Source organism: Larus michahellis, chromosome 6 (assembly GCF_964199755.1).
Source record: "Larus michahellis chromosome 6, bLarMic1.1, whole genome shotgun sequence".
NCBI classification, from domain to species: Eukaryota; Metazoa; Chordata; class Aves; order Charadriiformes; family Laridae; genus Larus; species Larus michahellis.
The window spans coordinates 811,397-830,821 of NC_133901.1; the positions used below are offsets into that span (position 1 = coordinate 811,397).

Genomic DNA, 19,425 nt, shown 5'->3' on the forward strand with positions numbered 1-19,425 from the left:
GGCACTCGAAGGGCTAAAAGCAATGTTTCTTAGAAGTTCAAAGTTATAGTCTAAGAATGTACCTTAAAAATATCTTAGAGGACTTTTAAATCCCTCCAGGGATGGTGACCCAGCCCCTTCCCTGGGCAACCTCTTCCAATGCTTGACAACCCTTTCAGAGAAGAAATTTTCCCCAGTATCCATCCTTGAGGCCGCTTCCTCTTGTCCCATGGCCTGTTCCTTGGGAGAAGAGCCCGACCCCCCCTGGCTGCCCCCTCCTTTCAGGGAGCTGCAGAGAGCGAGAAGGTCTCCCCTCAGCCCCCTTTTCTCCAGGCTGAACCCCCCCAGCTCCCTCAGCCGCTCCTCACAGCACTTGTGCTCCAGACCCCTCACCAGCTCCGTTGCCCGTCTCTGGACACGCTCCAGCCCCTCGGTGTCCCTCCTGCAGTGAGGGGCCCAGAGCTGGGCACAGCCCTCGAGGTGCAGCCGATGTGGCCCCGAGGGACATGGTTTAGTGGTGGACTTGGTGGTGCTGGGTTAATGATTGGACTTGATGATCTTAATGGTCTTTACCAACCTAAACGATTGCATGATTCTATGATAAAAGTTTAGTTTATGGCTGCTCTAAGCCTCTGAGGTGCTAAATAAAATCTTGTTAAGTCAGTAGGTAGTTTGTAGGTCACAGCTCAATTTGTTTATTTCACCATCTGTTGGAAATCTTCACAGGAGGAAGGAAAAGTGAGGTTTAGGGTTTTTTCTACCTTCCCCACAAACCTTGGTGACTTGTTTGCATCATCTTGAGGGCAATGTCAGATTATTGAAGTACATCAATAAATCAATCTCTGTGGTCAGTAGATTGAGATGGACGTATTTAAAAAACAAACAAGATAAGCACTATGAACGTGCCTTCTTTAAATACACTTCTGCAAAACTTCTGTAAAGAGGAAAACTAGGTTAAAAAAAAAAGCTCATTCAAATTAAGTTGGAAAGCCACTATAACGCTGTGCCTTGTATGGTTTAGTGGAAATCTGAGATTTCTCACTGAATGTAAATATCAAACACAAGCCCATAGCGTAGCTTCCGTTCTTTCACATGACTCTGATCGATCTGAATCATTCCGGACCTCATCAGTGACTTCACAGAACTCTAACTATTGCATAGCATGACAATTAGTGTCTGTTTAACAGGCACTTTACAACCCTAACAGCTCCGTGAGGTGAGGAATTGTTTTCTTTTTACACACAAGAGAGACTCGGCGACAGGAATACTCTTGTCAAGGGCACCCAGCAGAAGTGGAGCAAGGGTAAAAGCTGAGGAGCTGACAGCCCCAGGGAAGGATGAGGTGCTTTGGAGCAGGTTCTCTTTGGGGAAGCTGTGAGGCCTGAGGAGTTTTTCACTTGATCTCTCCTTTCTCCTCTTCCGTGTCTTAATATGACTGAACACCTTATAGCAGCCCTCCCAGATTTCTCTCGTCTGTTTGATTCTGCAGTAATACAAAATAGAATTCTTTACAATTGGCAGTTCACCCTCGCAGGAAGTGTTTGTAGACAATTGTGTAAATTTAGCATCTTATCTAAGCAGTGTTTAAAGAACAGTAGAAATAACCTCCTAAACAAAGCATCGTTCATTTTTCTTACCAAAATGATAATTGCCGATTCCATCCCTAGTTCACAAAAGTGGGGCGTTTTCATAAGTTTATTCTTCATTCTTCCTTTTAGGTGCCATCCTATTAGAGCACTTTATCAGTGATAAATCAGTCCCTTTCAGAATGAGAAATTCTTAGTGATAGATACATAAAAAAACTAGAGCACTGATTTCTTGGCTGGTGATACCAGTTTTTCCTGTTTTCGTTTTCAGTTGAAATTGGTAAACCAGAGAGAGAAAAAGAAAAAAAAGCAGCTGGATTCATCCTTCCACAACTGTAAAAAAACCCCAGCCATGATTCACTTCTGCTTCAACTGAACATGACGATAAGCATGCAATTTTGACTTAATATTTTTAATGCGTAGGAGGCCAGCTTGCCAAACACAAGCAGGAAAAATCTCAACTCAGAGCCTTCCGAAGTCAAATGTTCCAAAGACATTTAAAAATTAAAACCAAAATATATCTATCTGTGTTATCTGTGTCCTGATAACGCAGTTTCCAGAAAATACAGCTTCAAGGAGTCACATTTTCAAAATCAGGAGATACCTTTAAAATTTAAGGTGTGCGTTTGGGGAAACATGATTCAGACATAATTACAAGATTCTAAGAACTAGGTCCACAGAAAGCAAAGTCAGAGGTATTTAAATTACTGGACAAAAGCGACTGCTTCTAATTAGCGCTACAGACAGACTTGGTTTGCTGTGACTGAGTTTGTCTTCCAGTCGTGTCCACTTTTCTCCTGAAAAGTGACATCTGCTCAAAGGATCGGCCACCTTTCCGTTGTGCTCACGGATTTCCCTTCGTGGCTGAGCTGAATTTTCCCCAGTTTAAAAGAGGCGTTTCTGTCAGTGGAGTAAGCAGACTTCTTTCTGCTTCTGGTCTGGAATGACAGTAGGAGACTTTCTATCCCTGTCACTTTGGGGATTTTATTTTCCAGTAATAAAAGGAATGGACTTACTGTCTCTCTCTCTTTCCTTTCTTTTTTCTTTTTTTTTTTAACCCGAATCCTGTTAGGGTCAGATCCTCTGTTAAGATATAAACTTATTTAGAATAAAGCTCCACCTTTTTGTTTTACCCAGTAATGTTGTTAGGGAGGGTTTTCTTAGAACATCACCCTTATTTGGATATAAATTAAACATTTAACGTCCCATCCCAGCCATATCTTGTCCCCGCTGGCCTCAGGGCTGCACGGCGGGCTGCACAGCTAAACCGGCAGGAAAGGGGACGGCGCTCTCAAGCCTGCGGTTCTCCAAAGCACCTCGCATGGGTTTTCCTCCAGGAAACACCTACCCTGTGTGTTAATCCCACTCTGTCCCGCGCTGCTGCAGCGCACACGGGGCCAGGGCTGCGGAGGTGTTCAGGGGGCAGGACTGACGGCTGCCGGGGGCTGGCGCAGCAGCCCTACACTCGCAGGAGCGGGGTTTTGGACAGGCGGAACCCTTGTACGCATCCAGCCATCTGCTACAGCCGGCCTCTGCCCTGGCTGGAGATTTCAGCATAAATAATGAGTCGATAAGATTCAACAGATCATGGAGAGATACCTACATGTTACAATTTTGGAGGATGAATTGCAATTCCTGCAGATTATGTTAAGCTGTTCTGCTGTTATTTTTCCTACTCTTGGTACAAGCAACGTACTTGGAGCTGTTCTTGCCCAGCGGGAGAGGAAGGCGGGAGGGAATTTCCCTGAAGCCATTTGTTTCTAGAAAGACAAAGTAACACAGAAGCCTGCTTACCAATGAAGTATTTTCACAAGGAGGTTGGGATCAGAGATCTGTCATTTAATGCTTCTGAGCCTTTGAGCCTACGTGGAGCCACAGGGAAATGGCCGAGTGCTCTCAGAGGGGCTGTGGTAGGTGCCTCTGGCCCAACCGCTGGCTTCTTCACCACGCAGACCCCCTCCAACGGGGTGCACCTGCATGATCAAACACCATCCGTGTGCCCTCACTCTTGTGTCGCCCGGTGCAGCCCAGGATACAGGCCCTGGGCCCAGCATTCATGAGAGGAGGTAGTTAATCAATAGAAAGATGGTTTTTAAGTCCAGAAGCGCAGTTCTGTTTGATGAGCCAAACGAGCGCCCTCCATTCAAAAACTGTAATTCTGGACTCTCATTGCCTTTACTTTCAGGTGGCCTTCGTAGATCTCTTGTTATATCGTATTGTAACTGAGAGCCTTTTAGTTTGCATTTTCAGATCTTTCTGTGTATCCATGAGATGTTTCTTGTATGAGAAATCTGATGGTCTTTCATAACCACATGGCTCTGTGCCTAGACTGTGCGTACGAAATAGTTGGGCATTTTTGATAAAATCAGGAGGGCAACACTTTCTAGTTCATTTACACAAATGGCTGTAGGCAGTCTGTATAGATGTTATTGTAGCAAACTGGCCAAAGTTCGTGGAGCCCTAACTGCTGTGCCGCGTAGTATCTTATGTACATTAATTACATTACTGTGGTATTTTGCAATTGATGTTCAAACGTTATTACGGGGAGCTGATTTGGTCAGATGTTCTGTGGTATCATTTTATGAAGGCAAATCTGATTCATAGGTCTGTTCTGATGACGGTTTCCCAATCGGTCTAAGTTCCTTTAGGGCTGGTGCAGCTGTCCTCTCTTCCTCTTTTCTCCCCACACCCACCCCACATAGTCCCTTTGTAGCCCTCGTATCAGGCTAGCAACTGTGCAGCTGTGGTGACTTCTTGTCTTTTCACGAGGTTGGTTTTGAGTTGGGTGAGCTCATCTTGATCACCAGTTTATCTGAGTGTCCATGCTGGTGTACAATCACCGCCAAATGCAAGGCGGGGGGCAGAGTGGCGTGACTGGGAGCACGCAAAGGTGCATATTTACTCCTTCGTAGTTAAGGAGCGGATAAACTGATCAAGAAACTTCATCCAAAGAGTTGATATTGATCCCCATCAGATATGAAACTGAATTTCCTGGGAATTTGGAATATTTTCTGGTCGATTGGCTTCGGACTGATTCACCCATAGTTTCTCTAATCCACCTTGCAACAAGGGCTGGGAGACCACGTTAGTCGATGTTAGCGCTTCCCTTTGAAAACACAACAGTATGACTTCTGTTCCTGGACTTTCTGACCACGGCTTAACTCTTTGCATGAGATGGCCCCCCCAGATCTTACACGTGGGGTTGATGTTATCAGCAGGTTGTCAGTGGGGCCCTGACAGTGGTCACTTATAAGCACAGCATGACGTATATTGAAGCGATAGGTGTGCAGTGGCAGTGGCAGGAGTTACAGTAGTGTTACTTGTGTCTAATTATTTTCATCCACGTCTGTTACTACTGAATAATAAGCTGGAAAATTGCAAGGCATTAATGGCTTTGTACTCAGATGTGGCACGTCATTTAAGCAGCATAATCCCTGCTTTCTGAATTAAATTCCCGTGAGCCTGCAAGCTCTCCTAGAGCTTATAGCCAGGTAGACTTCACTTCATGAATGACCAGCTCTAGGGTTTGCAGTCTGAGGTATCGTTTATTGGACTTAAATGAAAGAGAGCCAAGTTTAAGAATATGGGATGGCCCAAGCTATCACGTATGCACAGAGCACTTCTGTATACATGCAAAAGAGTCTCCAAGCATGTACACCGTCCAAATTCATTGCTCATCCTCTGAACATGCGCATGAAGGTTGCTTTACGTGCTAAGGAGATCTGTGGAGCAGCTTCTTCTGCTCACCAGCATCCAGGCATCACTTCTGCACGCCGGCAGCCAGCCGTCGCTTTGCAAACTCACATCCTGGAGCGTGCAACCTGCGGGTCTATGCCTGAAGGTGTTTGGTGTTTGTACCCTTAAATGACAGGTTCCAACTGCAGATTTGGATATGATTTAAATATGAGAGTCCTTTAAATTCAATGTATCTTAATATCTGGGTCAGGCCTAACCTCAGTGTTATCAATCTAACAAGGACTGGGGAGCTTCATAACTCTGTGCATCACTGAACATGAGCAGCACTAAGTATATCACTGAATCATGGGGTTGTGTGGGTAGAACAGGACAGCACTTCTGCCCTGGGTAAAGAATTAGAAGCTATTTTCAGAATAAGAATATTGTGCCAGAGCCCTATTCTAAATCAGCAATAGCAAAGTTGCACTGACATTAGGTCTGGGAATTGCTAAATTTAGGTGTGGACTGATGTCAAAAATACTAGTAGCTCAGGGAGTGCTGCTAAAAGCTTTGGTGTCCAAGTGCCTGTTGTAATCATCAGAGCTGCATGCGGCAGGAGAGAGGAGCAAAAATCCCCGATTTGATTAGCTGTTGGCCAAAGACGCAGAGCTTCCACAGGAGGCAGAGATAAATCATGGAATGGTTTGGGGTGGAATGGACCCAAAGATGATCTAGTCCAACCCCCCCGCCATGGGCAGGGACATCTTTCACTAGACCAGGTTGCTCAAAGCTCTGTCTAACCTGACTTTGAACACTTCTAACGACGGGGCACCCGCAACAACTCTGGGCGACCCGTTCCAGTGTCTCACCACCCTCAGTGTAAAAAATGTCTTCCTTACGTCCAATCTAAATCTCCCCTCTTTCAGTTTAAAACCATTGCCCCTTGTCCTGTCACTACAGGCCTTGGTAAATGTCTGTTTCTTATAAGTACTCTTTGTAGTTTGAGAGGCCGTATTAAGGTCTCCCCGGAGCCGACTCTTTTCTGGACTGAATAACCCCAAAAAAGGGGAATCAGTTTCCCCTTTTATATGATGTAAATAAGATCCAGTGCAAAGGTTTTCCTACAGAGTGTAAATGCAAGATGTAACAAATGTCATAATACAATATAATATAATATAATATAATATAATATTAGACTTCTGTTACAATTGAGATAAGGTGATTTTGGTGAGTGGTTGAGAGAGAAGAGTTACAGTAGAACCCCAACAGCGTGTCTCTCCTGTCTAATTTCCAGACTCATGAAAACCTGCAGTTGGTAGAGGGGAAGACCCTGGAGCCTGCAGTTTAAAAGAGAAACTGTGTTCTTGACTCTATGGTTAGGCTCCGAGAACTGTTTTCTTCCACCAGACTTAATGAAAGAGCAGTCAGCAGGAGAAATTGCAAGAAGCCACTAGCCGTTTCTTGTTTGCCATCATCTCTTTCAACATTTACAAAACCTTTGTTTTCAGAGAAGTTTCCCTGTTGGGCAGATTGGCTCCAGCACTTACGAGTCTAATTACAGCCTAAAGGGTTGGCAAGAACTTTGAAGTGAAATGTCTGCTGCCATGTAGGGAGATCTTGCTGCTGATAGAAATGTGTGTAGAATAGCAAGAGGAGATGTATTCCTACTGTAGATCCAAATAGTTCTGGGAACTGGGAAAATTACTATGAACAGGAGAAAAAAAAAATCTTATTGTTAGCATACAGTGGTTTACCGAGCGTTCTGGAGGCTTCCTGAAGTCCTTGCGTCCTTGCTCCCAAAGAATCTGGGAGGCGGAGGAAAGCTGAAATAAACACTCTCAATATTCACGTGCTTTATTACAAAATTTGCACTTAATCAAGTATCAAAGCGGGATAAGCAGCCACTTCTGCTATTATCTCTCATACCTGCCTGCTGTTGGATACTCAGGTTATTTTAATACTCCTCAGAAATTCCAGGAATTCCTCAAGTTGTTTTCTGCGCAGTTGTTCTGCCGGCTCTGGGCAGGCTGCTGGAGTGCAGCTGGCCACAGCCACAGACTGGAGGGCTGGTTTGTTTTCGGCACACGGGGAGATTAGGGTCAGCCGTATCTTCTGCCTTGCCCGTGTCACAGGAATGCGTGTGCTCCACTCCAACAGCGCTGGGAACTTCAGCAAGCACAGTCCGTGGGGAGCAAGGTGCCTCTGCTGGATCCAGCGCTTCACCAACGGTCTGCTCTCCCCAGCCCCTGGCCCATCCCAGGGTTTATGGAGACGTGCAAATGAAGGGTGCTCTGTGCTGGCCTAGCGCTGGGCGCTTCGCGTCAGAAGCAGCACGTGTGGGCCCGAAGGCTTCTATGTTTGTTTCTCCCCCAGCTGTAGCTGTTTCACCTCTCCACGCAAACCTGGCTTTGCTCTGACACCAGCGCTGACGGTCTGTCCGTATTTGTGTGGGACACATAGAAATCCCAGGTAGCCCAGGCACAAGCCAGGGAGCAGAGGGTGTTACTCAGCCCTGTTATCGCTGGATGGGGAGAGCGGAGGGGCACTGGTATGATTTTATACCCCCTCAGTTCAGCTGGTGCTGCTTTCTCTTCCAAGGGCAGGGCAGGACAGTGACGGGCTGTCGGAAACCACTGAAACAAACCAGGAGCAATCACGTCTCCCAGGGTGGAAAGCTCTCCAGAGAGCTCTGCCAAAGCACGCCTGTCTTCCCATGCACCTTCACACCAGTGCCAGCGAAATATGTTTTCAAACTGATGTGAAGTTAAAAACATGCAGCTCCCGTGTGTCAGTTAGCTCCTGAAGGAGTGCCCAGCACTTCACGCTGTCATTTACAGCTGCACAAGGAGCAGGTCGTGTTGCCTAATCAGGATGTCGGTGACTTGCACCCACAGCGGGCTGATGTCAGTAGTCGCAGGGTTTGCAGGACAGCGGCAGACAGGGCACAGTGGGGGAGATCACTCGGCCGGTGGAGCTGGTGACGCAATGGAGCAGCCAGGTACCACTGCCCTCTTCAGTAAATCACCGCTGCCTTCACTTCCTGCATTCAACGCAGTGCTCGTTAACTGGAATATAATAACCGGGTTTGGAAGATTTGTGACATATTCATGTTTAGAATGCTATATTTACTTACGAGAATTCACTTACATTTTTTCATCCAGCAGGAACCTTCTTTCCTCATATGGGCCTGAACAGGAATGCTGTGCTATGCAGCATCGCTTCTCTGTCAAGCAGATCCTCTGCAGACTCTGCAGAGGTCCCGTGCATATCCACATTCTTCCAGACGCTCTTGCTGATCTTTCTCTGTAGCCCCTAGTTTGAAGGCACTGATGCTTTATTTGCATTTCTAGTTATTGCAAACCTGTCTTCACATGCTGCTCCCTGGTTAATAGCCACGTTGGACAAACTAGTCTGGACAATCTTGCCCTTATGGCGCCTGGCCTGAATTAGAGCTGAATACCGTGGCAGTGAGCATGCTACAAACTGCAGAGGTTCTGTTTGGCTGTCCTGGCTCCCCACTAGGACTCTCCAGCCAGACTGTCTGCGTGGGTAGAGGACACCACGAGCTCCAGGCTCTGTAACATCTCAGCCTGGTGCGACGTGCTCTTACCTCTTCCAGTCACCGCTGCAGCTGCCCCCAGCCCCAGTTCTAACCACCAACGCTGAAGTGGCAAACTAGGATTTCCCACGTAGGCAAGGCTCGGGTGAGACCTGTAACAGCCACTGAGGTTGATAAACCAAGCTTCCTAGTCTTCCAGGGCATGGCAGTCCTGGATGAGTCCAGGAATCTCTCTGTCCCCTTGCGTTATCTTGGACATTGGCCATTAGCAGCTGCTTAGAGAAAAAAGCAAGAACCAGGGGTAATACTGTTACCCAAATACTGGGTAATATCCGCCTGGTTTTTTGTGATCGGCAACTGCGAGTTTTCTGTAAAGTGGCCCTTTGACCACATTCTCCAGCTGGAATCTATCCTACAATTCTCTAAAGCTGCTTTCTAAGTTTGGAATATCTTCCAACAGACAGTGTGTCTCCCTCCTTCTCTAAGTTTATCATTAAATTCTGCAAGTTGTGTCCCAGGGGCGTGGTAGAGAGGGGTGTCCAAAGCATAGCTCAGTAAATGGGGTGGGTGTTGCTAAGAGCTGTGATTCCCAGTTGCTGCTGGGTGGAGTGTGGGAGCTGCGGATGGTGCGTCCTCGCCTGCCGCTCCGCCACAGGTTACCCCTGCGGAGAAACATGACACACACATACGCGAAAAAAGGATGTGCTTGGTCCTCAGTTCACAACTGACTGATGTCAACGTGCCAGGAAGAGATTAACGAAAGCAGAATGTGTTCCAGCTGCTCCCATAGACTCCGTTGTAGCTTGCCAGGATTTTCTTTCCCTGTTCCATCCCTACTGTCACGTAACTAACACCTGGCTATTTCCCCCAAGCCCCACAGAATACTGATTCTTGAAGATATTTAAAAGCAGGGCATGTCCAAGTGATCTACCAAAGCCGGGGCAGGAGGACCATAGATTTTAAGCCTGGCACAATGCTGCGCCCTATTACAGGGAGAAGCGGATTTTGCAGGATGGAGTTTCCTTAGGGTCGACTCTGAGACTGAAATACGGACCCACGGGGGAACTGGGCATCTTCATCAAATCCATCCCCTCCCTTCCCAGGGCAACAGGCACTTCTCTGGTCTGCCCTCTCCGACATAAGCCCACGGCTGTCTGTAAAATCAATTACTCTTCATTTTAATAAGAAACCTAACGCCTCATTCTACCCAAAGTCTTGCAGAGCAAAGCTGACAAGAGCAGATCTGCCACAGGAATCAAAAACCACTGGAGCTCCTCCCTTCTCCAGCAGTGGGCCCTTGGGGATAGTGTTTGTGTTGCCATTTGTGTGACGTGAACAACAGTTTTGTGTTCAGCTTCTGTGCCCCAACCCACAACGGCTCTGCGCGGCAGAAAAGCTCCTTGCAGGGGCCGGCTGGGGACGAGTGAGTGCCACAGGCGTGAGAGATGACGGTCACAGCACCTAACGGAGGTGCTCTGAGTAAGAGACTGGGGCGGGAATCTGTAGGGAGCAGAGGCACACGTGCCTCAATCCGTCCCTGTCCCCCTGCTCAGCGCGGACACCCACCCGAGAGTACACGGAATCCTGCAGAGAGGCTGTAGCATGTTTTAGCTTCACTTGGAGCCTGAGCTCTAGTAGTCGACGTGAATTCTCAGAATAAATAGTTCTCATCAAGCTTCCTTTAACCTACTTTTGGGTTTTATTTTTTTGATCTTGTTTGAAAGTTTTGGGGTTTTACCACTGTAACTTTTGCTTCTATTAAAAAAGCCCTTTTTCAAATATCACGCTTTACCACCCTGTGTGGGAAAATCCACAGCACCGTCAGCCTTTAACAGATTTCTTGCTCAATGTGGTCAACTGGTATTTGGCTATCATTATATCGTGTCTACAAAGGAATGGAAAAGATACACTGCATGTAAACTGAAAGTAGTTTGTGTCTTAAAAGTCAGGTTGAGCACAGAAAAAAGCTGTTAAATAGTTTTTGCAAATGTCAGAAACTATTACGCATCTCGAGATCTCTGACCCGCTCTATTTCCAACTTTTAAGAAAAAAGCATCCAGGAGGGCAACGGCCTCCGGGCGCCAGGGACCAGCGGATTTCCCACGGTGACGGGACATGCAAAACCTGGGGTGCTTTATTTTAGAGGTCTTTGCTTTTCACTATAATCTGTGACTGTGTGATCTCGTCCTTACTAGCTGGAAACAAGAGGGTAAATCTCAGCATGAGCATATTAATAATGCTCATTTAATTTTTATGCATACATGTGTACATTTTGTATGTTTATATGTTAAAAAGCAGTGAGCTTCCTTTGTTGGCTGGTAAACCCGCGTGCCCATAATTTGATCTGCCCAGCTCAGCAGATCAAATCCACTCTTAGGCAAGCGTAGTGAAGAATTATTTCTTTCTCCCCTGTCCTCACTGTTAAGTCCTTTATGCGATATGCTTTGTACAGCAAAGATAACAGGGTGAAAGATGAAAGATCCAGCTGTACTAGCTCTGTCTGCCTAAGAAATCAGAAGGTTTGCTTTTGATTAGACAATATTTCTAAGGCAGAATACTGACATTTGAGTCATTAAGTTAATTCTGTGGCCTAGACGTAAACACTCATAATCCCGAGCAAGCAAACAATGCCGAGAAGTTCCCCGGGAGTCCCCCGGTACGTGAGCACCTGCCAGCGGCACCGTCCCGCTCCCACACAGGTATTTTACAAGCATGTGTGTGTCAGGCAGCTTGCACGGGTAACAATCTACTAGCAACATAATACAATCCACTAAAATATGGCCTAATACTAATGCCACTTAGCAGTTACATTAGAAGCAAATTTGGTCTGTAAATTATTCACCCACTTTTAGCTAATTGATTACTCAATGCTGAGATATGACAGAGCGAAATATATCATAGACTCATAAAATGTGTTGGGTGGGAAGGAACCTCTAAAGGTCATCTAGTCCAACCCCCTGCAGTCAGCAGGGACATCTTCAACTCGATCAGGTTGCTCAGAGCCTCATCAAACCTGGCCTTGAATGTCTCCAGGGATGGGGCCTCCACCCCCGCTCTGGGCAACCTGGGCCAGTGTCTCACCACCCTCAGCGTAAAGAACTTCTTCCTCATGGCTAACCTAAACCTGCCCTGCTCTAGTTTAAACCGTTGCCCCTCAGCCTATCGCTACATGCCCTTGCAAACAGCCCCTCCCCAGCTTTCCTGGAGCCCCTTTAGGGACTGGCAGGGGCTGGAAGGTCTCCCCGGAGCCTTCTCTTCTCCAGGCTGAACCCCCCCAGCTCTCCCAGCCTGTCCCCACAGCACAGGGGCTCCAGCATCTTCGTGGCCTCCTCTGGCCCTGCTCCAACAGGTCCACGTCCTTCTTGTGCTGAGGGCTCCAGAGCTGGACGCAGCACTCCAGGCGGGGTCTCACCAGAGCAGAGCAGAGGGGCAGAGTCACCTCTCTGGATCTGCTGGCCACGCTTCTTTTCTTGCAGCCCAGGGTGCCATTGGCCTTCTGGGCTGCAAGCGCGCATTGTTGGCTCATGTCCAGCTTTTCATCCACCATGATGATATCTTTATCAGCAAAGAGAAATGGTGCAGCTGGAAGGTTAAAAGACCAAAATCACAAGGTGGGCCTGGTGGGGAGCTCACCAATATTTACTCAGCTCCTTGGCCTGGTATCTTCTCCTACAGTAGGGACCCGGCTGCAGTGTCCACGTTGTCTCCAGCCAGCTCTGGTCTGTGCGCAGACCCGCGTCACCTGGGTGCAGATGCACAGCGGAGAGGAGAAACAACTCTTGCTTGACGAAAAGTCAAGTCCTCTATTTATATTATTCCTCTCTGTAGGTGATTTAATTAATTTGCCTCTCCGTTAACAACTATTCCTATAATGTGGGTCAACTAATTAAGATATATAAAAATATTTCCCCAAGGTAATTTGAGAACAATGAATGTGGGACAATTCCTTATATGTGAAGAGACCAGATCATTTCAGAAGCAGCAAAATATTAGAAATGATGGCTCCGTAGTGAAGTATATTTCTAACAAAGATACAGTGCTTCTGCGCAGAACTGCCATAATAACTTGAGCAAATCCATTTGACATTGCAGCAGAACAGGATCACCCGGGCAGGCAATTACAGTATCTTCACTAAGGGGCACTAATTTTCAGATGAGATGGAGCGTACTGTCGAAATGCCTTCTGCTTCTCAAAGGTAGTCAGTCGGGGTTCATTTGCAGCCGTGACATGTACTTTAAGAGCGATCATTGTTCGTTCAAGGCATTGCTCTCTTTCATTTGGGGGGGGGCGGGGGAAGAAATATGTGTCAGAGAAATCAGAAATGTTTTCTGTATCAACTAACAAATATAAAGTTCCATTCAAACAAATGTTCTTACGTACAGAATGATCTTTAATTTCACTTTAGAGGTAAAGCACAGCAACTGACTCATTACTTAGATTTCACTTGAGCTGTTGCACAATCTCAGCTGAGAATACTTTTCAAGGGGGAAAGGTGCTTTTAGCACTCTGAGAAATGAAACAAAATTCCTCTTAAAAGTAATTATGTAGGTGGAATGGAAGTTTCCTCTACGCAGCAGCTGGCGTGCTGTCAGTTCTTTTGATTCCGTAGCACGGAGATCACTTTGAGATTTTAAGATTAGACCACTCAGAATTTCTTGTAGCAATTTCTAATTCCGAACTGGATGTTCTGTTCATTGCTGATTCTGTTTCCACTGGGACAGCGAGATTTTCACCATTTTCTACCTATAAAGGAGACATCATTGCAAAAAATACAATTTTGTTATACTTTATTACATTCAGAAATAGAAATCTGATGAGGCTGAAGGCTGGCCAGAGTGCTGGGCCGAGAAGGTCTTTACCGCTGTGCTCATTTTTGCCAGCCAGGACATTTTTCACTCTCACTTTTCTTACGCCCCACTTTATCCGATGTTGATGTTTATTCCAAGTATATGTATCCGTTGCACTGCACACAGTTCCGTTCAGTCCTTTCTCTTGTTTTTGAAGTCTCAGGTATTTAAAACCCATAAAAGTGATGTTTATTTTATTGTTATTAATTTAATAAATTCCACTGAGTATTTTGCTCTGGCACACTGGTGTTGTGCTGTTTCAGCTGTTGCAAATATTAAATTTTCATCTTCCAGGCTCCGTGCGTTTCTGCAAGACAGATATGGCGTGAGCAGCCTTGCCCGAGAGCCGCCTCTGCCGGCTGCACATCAGTCACGCAGACAGGGCTTCTGCAGCCTAATAATTCTGGAGCCCCAGTTATGACTTATGGGCTGGGTTTGTTTTTGCAAAACCTCACTGGTTTAATTCTATTTTATGGCTCCAATTCCAATTAACAAAACAGAAATAGTTTTCCCGTCACGTCTCCTTTCTGACCATCCGTACGGTGCGGGCGCTGGGCGCTGCAGTGCCTCTCAAAGGCGGGAGTGGTGGAGAGCGGCTCCGGGGGGAGATCTCAGCAGTGCTGCAGGGACACAGGATGTCACGGCTGCCAAAGCGAGAATAATCTTCCCAAAAGACACCGATGTGAAATCCCACCTGTGGTCTTAGCGTAACCAAGGCCACGATGTTTCGTTAGAAACCCAGATCAATAATTCAGAGAAATGTGAGCTAGTTCAGGCATTTTAACTGTTTCCCGTAAGAAGAAGTTTCCTTTGCTGGAGGAACATCTGACAACATCCCATCCGTGGGGCTGTGTGTGACCTCTCCCTGCCGCAGCCACCTCCTGCTTCTGCCAAGGTGCGGTAGCAGCGACGGCCCTGCCATCCAGGGCTTTGCCGGGTCAGTGGTGGCCGAGCCCTCTGCTAGGACACACGGGAAATCCCTCTGCAGAGGGAAAGCTGCCCCTGCCCTCCTGAGCAGCGTTTCACGGCACGATTTCCACACCAGGAGAGCTAGTGGGTCAGGTATGATAGGGACCAGAATATGCCACCTCTGGAACTCTTCTAATTTGGTGAGTCTTTTTGTTTCTTTGGGGAAGGAGCAAGTACACTCTAGTGGAGTGAAGGTTTCCTGGCAACAAGGATGCCTACGGATAGGGTCTTACGGATTTCGCAGACTCCATGGCAACCTGAGACCTTTGGGTCAGATGCCAAAACCTTCCCCGTCTGTGCTGAGCTTCCTGCTTACTTGGGAAGGATCCTGGCGAGGAACTATCCTTGTGAGAGCTGCCCATAAACTTCCACCAACTCGCAGTTTTGTTGTCCTCGGGCACCTTTGCGGCTGTCCCTCTCGGACACAGCCGACTGCAACAAGCCCGTTTATAGGATGCAGGTTCTTACACTGTCCGGCCAAACCACGAACAGGCCCTTGGCACCACGGGCAAGATTCGGAGTGTCCCTCCCGGCTCCATCTCCTGTTTTCACGTTTCTCTGTGAGGGGCCAGCAAGCACAAAAGCAGGGGGTGGCAGATCCGTCCGCGCTGACTCTCCAAGGGAGCCGCGGTGACTGAGGCTGGTGTGGGGCAGGGTGTGGGGCAGCGCTGGAGCTGCAGAAAAGCACTTGGGAGTGGGTAGAAATTGGTATGAAACGTTGCTGTGTACTCTGGACATGGACGCAGACAGGAAGAGAGACTGAAGGGGCTGTGAGTTAAGTATAAAACTAAACATAGTAAGGGCCTGTATCTCTGGTCTGCCATTGATTATCTTATGTTCTTCATTTTTTTGATACGCTTTTTCATTCCTTCCTTGTTTCACCTTTTAATTTCTGATAGTATTGACAGAAACATGAGGGTGAGCCCTCGTACGTTCTCCTTAGCAGTTAGAAAGACAATGGATTAGCGGCATTTGTCTTGATTTCTTATCTACGTCCAGTGCCCTTTCTCTTTAGAAACAATGTATGTTTGCATTTGCAATATTAGCTTTATTCAAATGTTGGACGAAGGGGCTTACGATGGAGCTGGTCACCAGAAATGAGTTATAACCTAGTTGTGCTTGTCGAGAGCATGCAAGGGAAGAGAGCGCTGGGAGAACTGCCTCTGACGATCGTCCTGTCCGCGGCTGCATCATATTTTCCTTCAACACGGCGCTGGCAGCAGGCGCGTGCCGTTACCCTCGCTGCCCCCGACGGCCTGGGAGAGAGAACATTGCGCATTTCACCCGCCTGGCTTGGTGTAAATCAGATGATGTCACTGCCGGCTTTCTAGGCCGTTAGACTACCTCCAATGTCAATAAATCCCTTGTGCCATATACCGAGCTCTCCACTTCGCCACTCACCAGCCTAGCATGCTCACACAGCGTGCGTAGAAGTGTCTCCTCCGTTCCCTCTCACTGCTCTTCCCTGCAGCAGCAAGACACACGTATGTCGCTCTTTATTTACTGCGCTTAAATTGCATCTTCGTCAGGGCAGTTCTAAGGTCTGTGGAATTGACCTTTATATTGTTAACAGTTTGACAAGAGAGTGATTCATGTGCAACAGCCTTCAATGTTTGAGATTCTGCTGCTGCGGGTATTACCTGGAGAGCAAGTCGGAGGCGTTCCTGGGGGAGCGCTGGAGCTAAGGCAGGCGCTTCACCCGGGGCTTTGCGCCGAGCGCTCCCGGAGGCTGCTGTAGCACCAGCCCTGTTCGAGACAGAAATGCAGAATAACGCTTTTGGAAGAATAGTGCTGTAATCCTGTAAAATAACACCTGGAGACTGTGGGATGGGCACAGAGAGAGACGGATGGGTTATATCATGCAGCACTTTCAGGCAGCGGCAGCCTCGGGGGTAGAATTTGCACCCACCAGCTCTTTGCAGGAGCCTGAGGGGCATCGTGCCGTGGGGACAGTGGGAGGCTTGGGCACACAGCTCTGCCTTCCACAGGGGCAATCCCAGAGATGGGGTGGCCTTGGGTACCAAGAGGCAAGTGTACAAACAGCTCGACAGCACGCGTGCTGATCTGACAGAATGCTGGATGTTTGGGCAAACTCCTCTTTTTTCATGTGGACACAATTTGTGGTTGGAAGAAGACTATGGTTAAAAACAAACAATAACAACAACAACCAACCCACCAAAAAACCTGAGGAGTGAAAGTCTTATTTAGGCAGCAAATCCTGCTGTCTCACCGTGGAGAGGTATCGGGAAATGACTACCCTTTACGTACAGACGCATGGGTTAGAGCTATGAAGCTCTTGAGCCCCAGCCCGGAGCTGGAGGAATACCGTCATGGTCTTGTCTGTTTCCTTGTCATTGAAACCGAGATGAGAAATGGCTCACACCCCCTGTACAAGGAGGGAAGGGGTTAGTTAGGAACTAAAAACCTTAGTATAGCTACACATACAGAACTAAGCTACATAACATCCTAAGGGCCTCTGTCCTACCTATGGGATTACTTTGAGTTGTGCTTTTGATGGGCACCACGCTGGTGTTTGTTTATGGCAGTTACTAGGAAACCCATGGACTAATAATTTGCTTTTCAGGTATAATTGTCAGCTAAGGGCTGGGTTTGCTTCAGAGCCAGTCCTGATGTAATCTGTTAGGTAACAGACTAAATAACATCTGGAAGGTCTGTGTCTCGTTTGCAGGTAAATAAGCATCTTTCAACAGTAAGATGAACTTAAAATTAAACATTAATTCAAAACTTAAAAACATTAAATTTCGCTGATGATTTTGTCACACCTGCTCTGTTATGGTTTTTTTAAACAGTTCAGCAGCTCTTTGGAAAAGTGAATTGTGAGCATTAAATAAACCTCATGAAGTGCCAGTTGCTGCAACATGAAATTTTAGGTCTTCTGGATCTGGAGAACAGAAATAAAACCCAGAATCTGAGGTTTTCTTAAAATAAATTTAGGTGAGAGCTGAAGTTAAAGATGATATTTCAAAACTTAAAACTGATAGAACAACCTTTTCAGTGTCAAACCTGTTCTCCATGAAATAAGCGTGGAGCAGGCATTCTTAGCTCTACCAAGGGAACCGAGAATTTAACCGCCCGTTGGCTCTGAAGAGTGCTAAGAGTCACAGTATTTCTGTGTATCATTGCAAAGACCCCACTGTGTGCACAGGTAGGATGTAGGCACCGTTTCTATGGGCACACTCTCGTCCCAATGCAAATATGAAGTTTGCAGAGGAAATTATACTTGCACATGTCTCTTTTATTGTCTCTACTATTAGCTGCCTACCCGGACAACCCAGTCTCCAATTTTCTCCGCTGAAGCCGATAGCCAGAGTGACAAATGTAATTTGAACTACTTAGTTTGAAGCAGATGGTGACCACCAAACATCTGTCTGATTCAACAAGTTTCTGCCACTGGAGTTGGTGTTGTAGCTTAATAACCATTAGTGGCTTGAGCGTGATGAGGTGCGTTAGTTCAGTTTTGTAGCCAGATGAAGTTTTTGACTCCAGGAACAAGTTGTGCGTTGTCCTCATGATCTTTTCAGCGCTGCAAGTGGCAGCAATGCTGGAACAGCAGCAATCTGCTCGGCCCCCTTTGCTTCTGGTCTGTGCAGTAACTTCAATAGCTGTTAAAAGGAAAGGCACAGTTAACCGTACAAGCTTATTTGTTTCAGTCAGCTGTAAAAGCAAGTGCTAATGTTTGTAAAAGACTTTTTTTGACAAATGGCCACTTAGGCCATTGACTGTGCAATTCTCATGAAGGTGCATTAAAGTGGCATATATCTGTCTATCTCATGAGCAGTAATCCAGCTCAAAGGCGTACAAATTCAGGAAAACTTGGACAGAGCTCTCGCGTGGGTTAGAGTCCAACACGGCTTGGCTTTCTGGGAGCACGCACAGTACCGCAGGTTCCCTTTGCACCTGTGTTTGTTCGATAGTATCGCTTAGTCATGAAGGGTGATGTCATTTTCCCCTATTGCTAGATGCGGCTCTCCTGTGCGTAACTATGTGGATTTGAGATCAATGCGGAGGTTGACTAATGGGAGTCAGTACGGCGGAGTGTGCCAGGTACAGCCCTGACCCACTTCCCTGCCTTGTGGCAGACACTCTGCGCTTTTGTCTTTACTTCAGGCATTAAGGCAAGATACCGATGAAATCCTAGTTGTTTTATAACAAATTTTGAAACGTTATGGGTCGGTTAAAGGCAAGGTCTAGTTTTCTCATTATTTGTAATGTTTCTCAAGTGGTGGCCCATAAAGCAATAGCCTACGAGAGCAGAGTAAGTGGTCCCCACCTGGCCTGCAAAACCAGATTGCCTTGAAAAAGACTGGGTAAGTCTGAAGCAAACCAATGAATCTATTTTAGTAAACTAGTAAGGTTTCAGTCGGTGCTTTTGCATTGCAAACAGCCTGAAATGTGAGTATTTTACTTTCAAATGCCTGGCCACACCATTTAAAGGCTTTATCAGGAGTGCTGAGGATGACAAACGGCGAGGATGACAAAATCCCCTTACAGGGAACACAACGGTGTAAGTGTGGTTCTTGATGTAAAGGGCTGATGGCTGACAGATGACTGTCATGTGGTATATAAAAACCAGGTAACCAGACATAGTCAGAGCAAGCTTCCCAGCAGGAGTGATAGATTTCACTTTCCTGTCGTTATATTTTCCTCTAGAAAGCAGCCTGGAGATGCCTCAAGCTTCTGGCATGAGGCAGCAGAGGAGCAGACTTCTGTCTGTCTCCTCCAGTCTCTTGGAGAGCTTTTTACCGAAATACCGGAAATCTGTATTTTTGCCAAAAAACCACAGTTCCTG

The 19,425-nt window shown here is 46.8% G+C and overlaps 1 protein-coding gene across 11 annotated transcripts in view; it reads left to right on the top strand.

The window, feature by feature from the left end:
- Window positions 1-19,425, top strand: part of MCF2L2 (MCF.2 cell line derived transforming sequence-like 2) — a 178,246-nt gene that overhangs the window by 109,134 nt on the left and 49,687 nt on the right. The gene's annotated exons all lie outside the window — the stretch shown is intronic.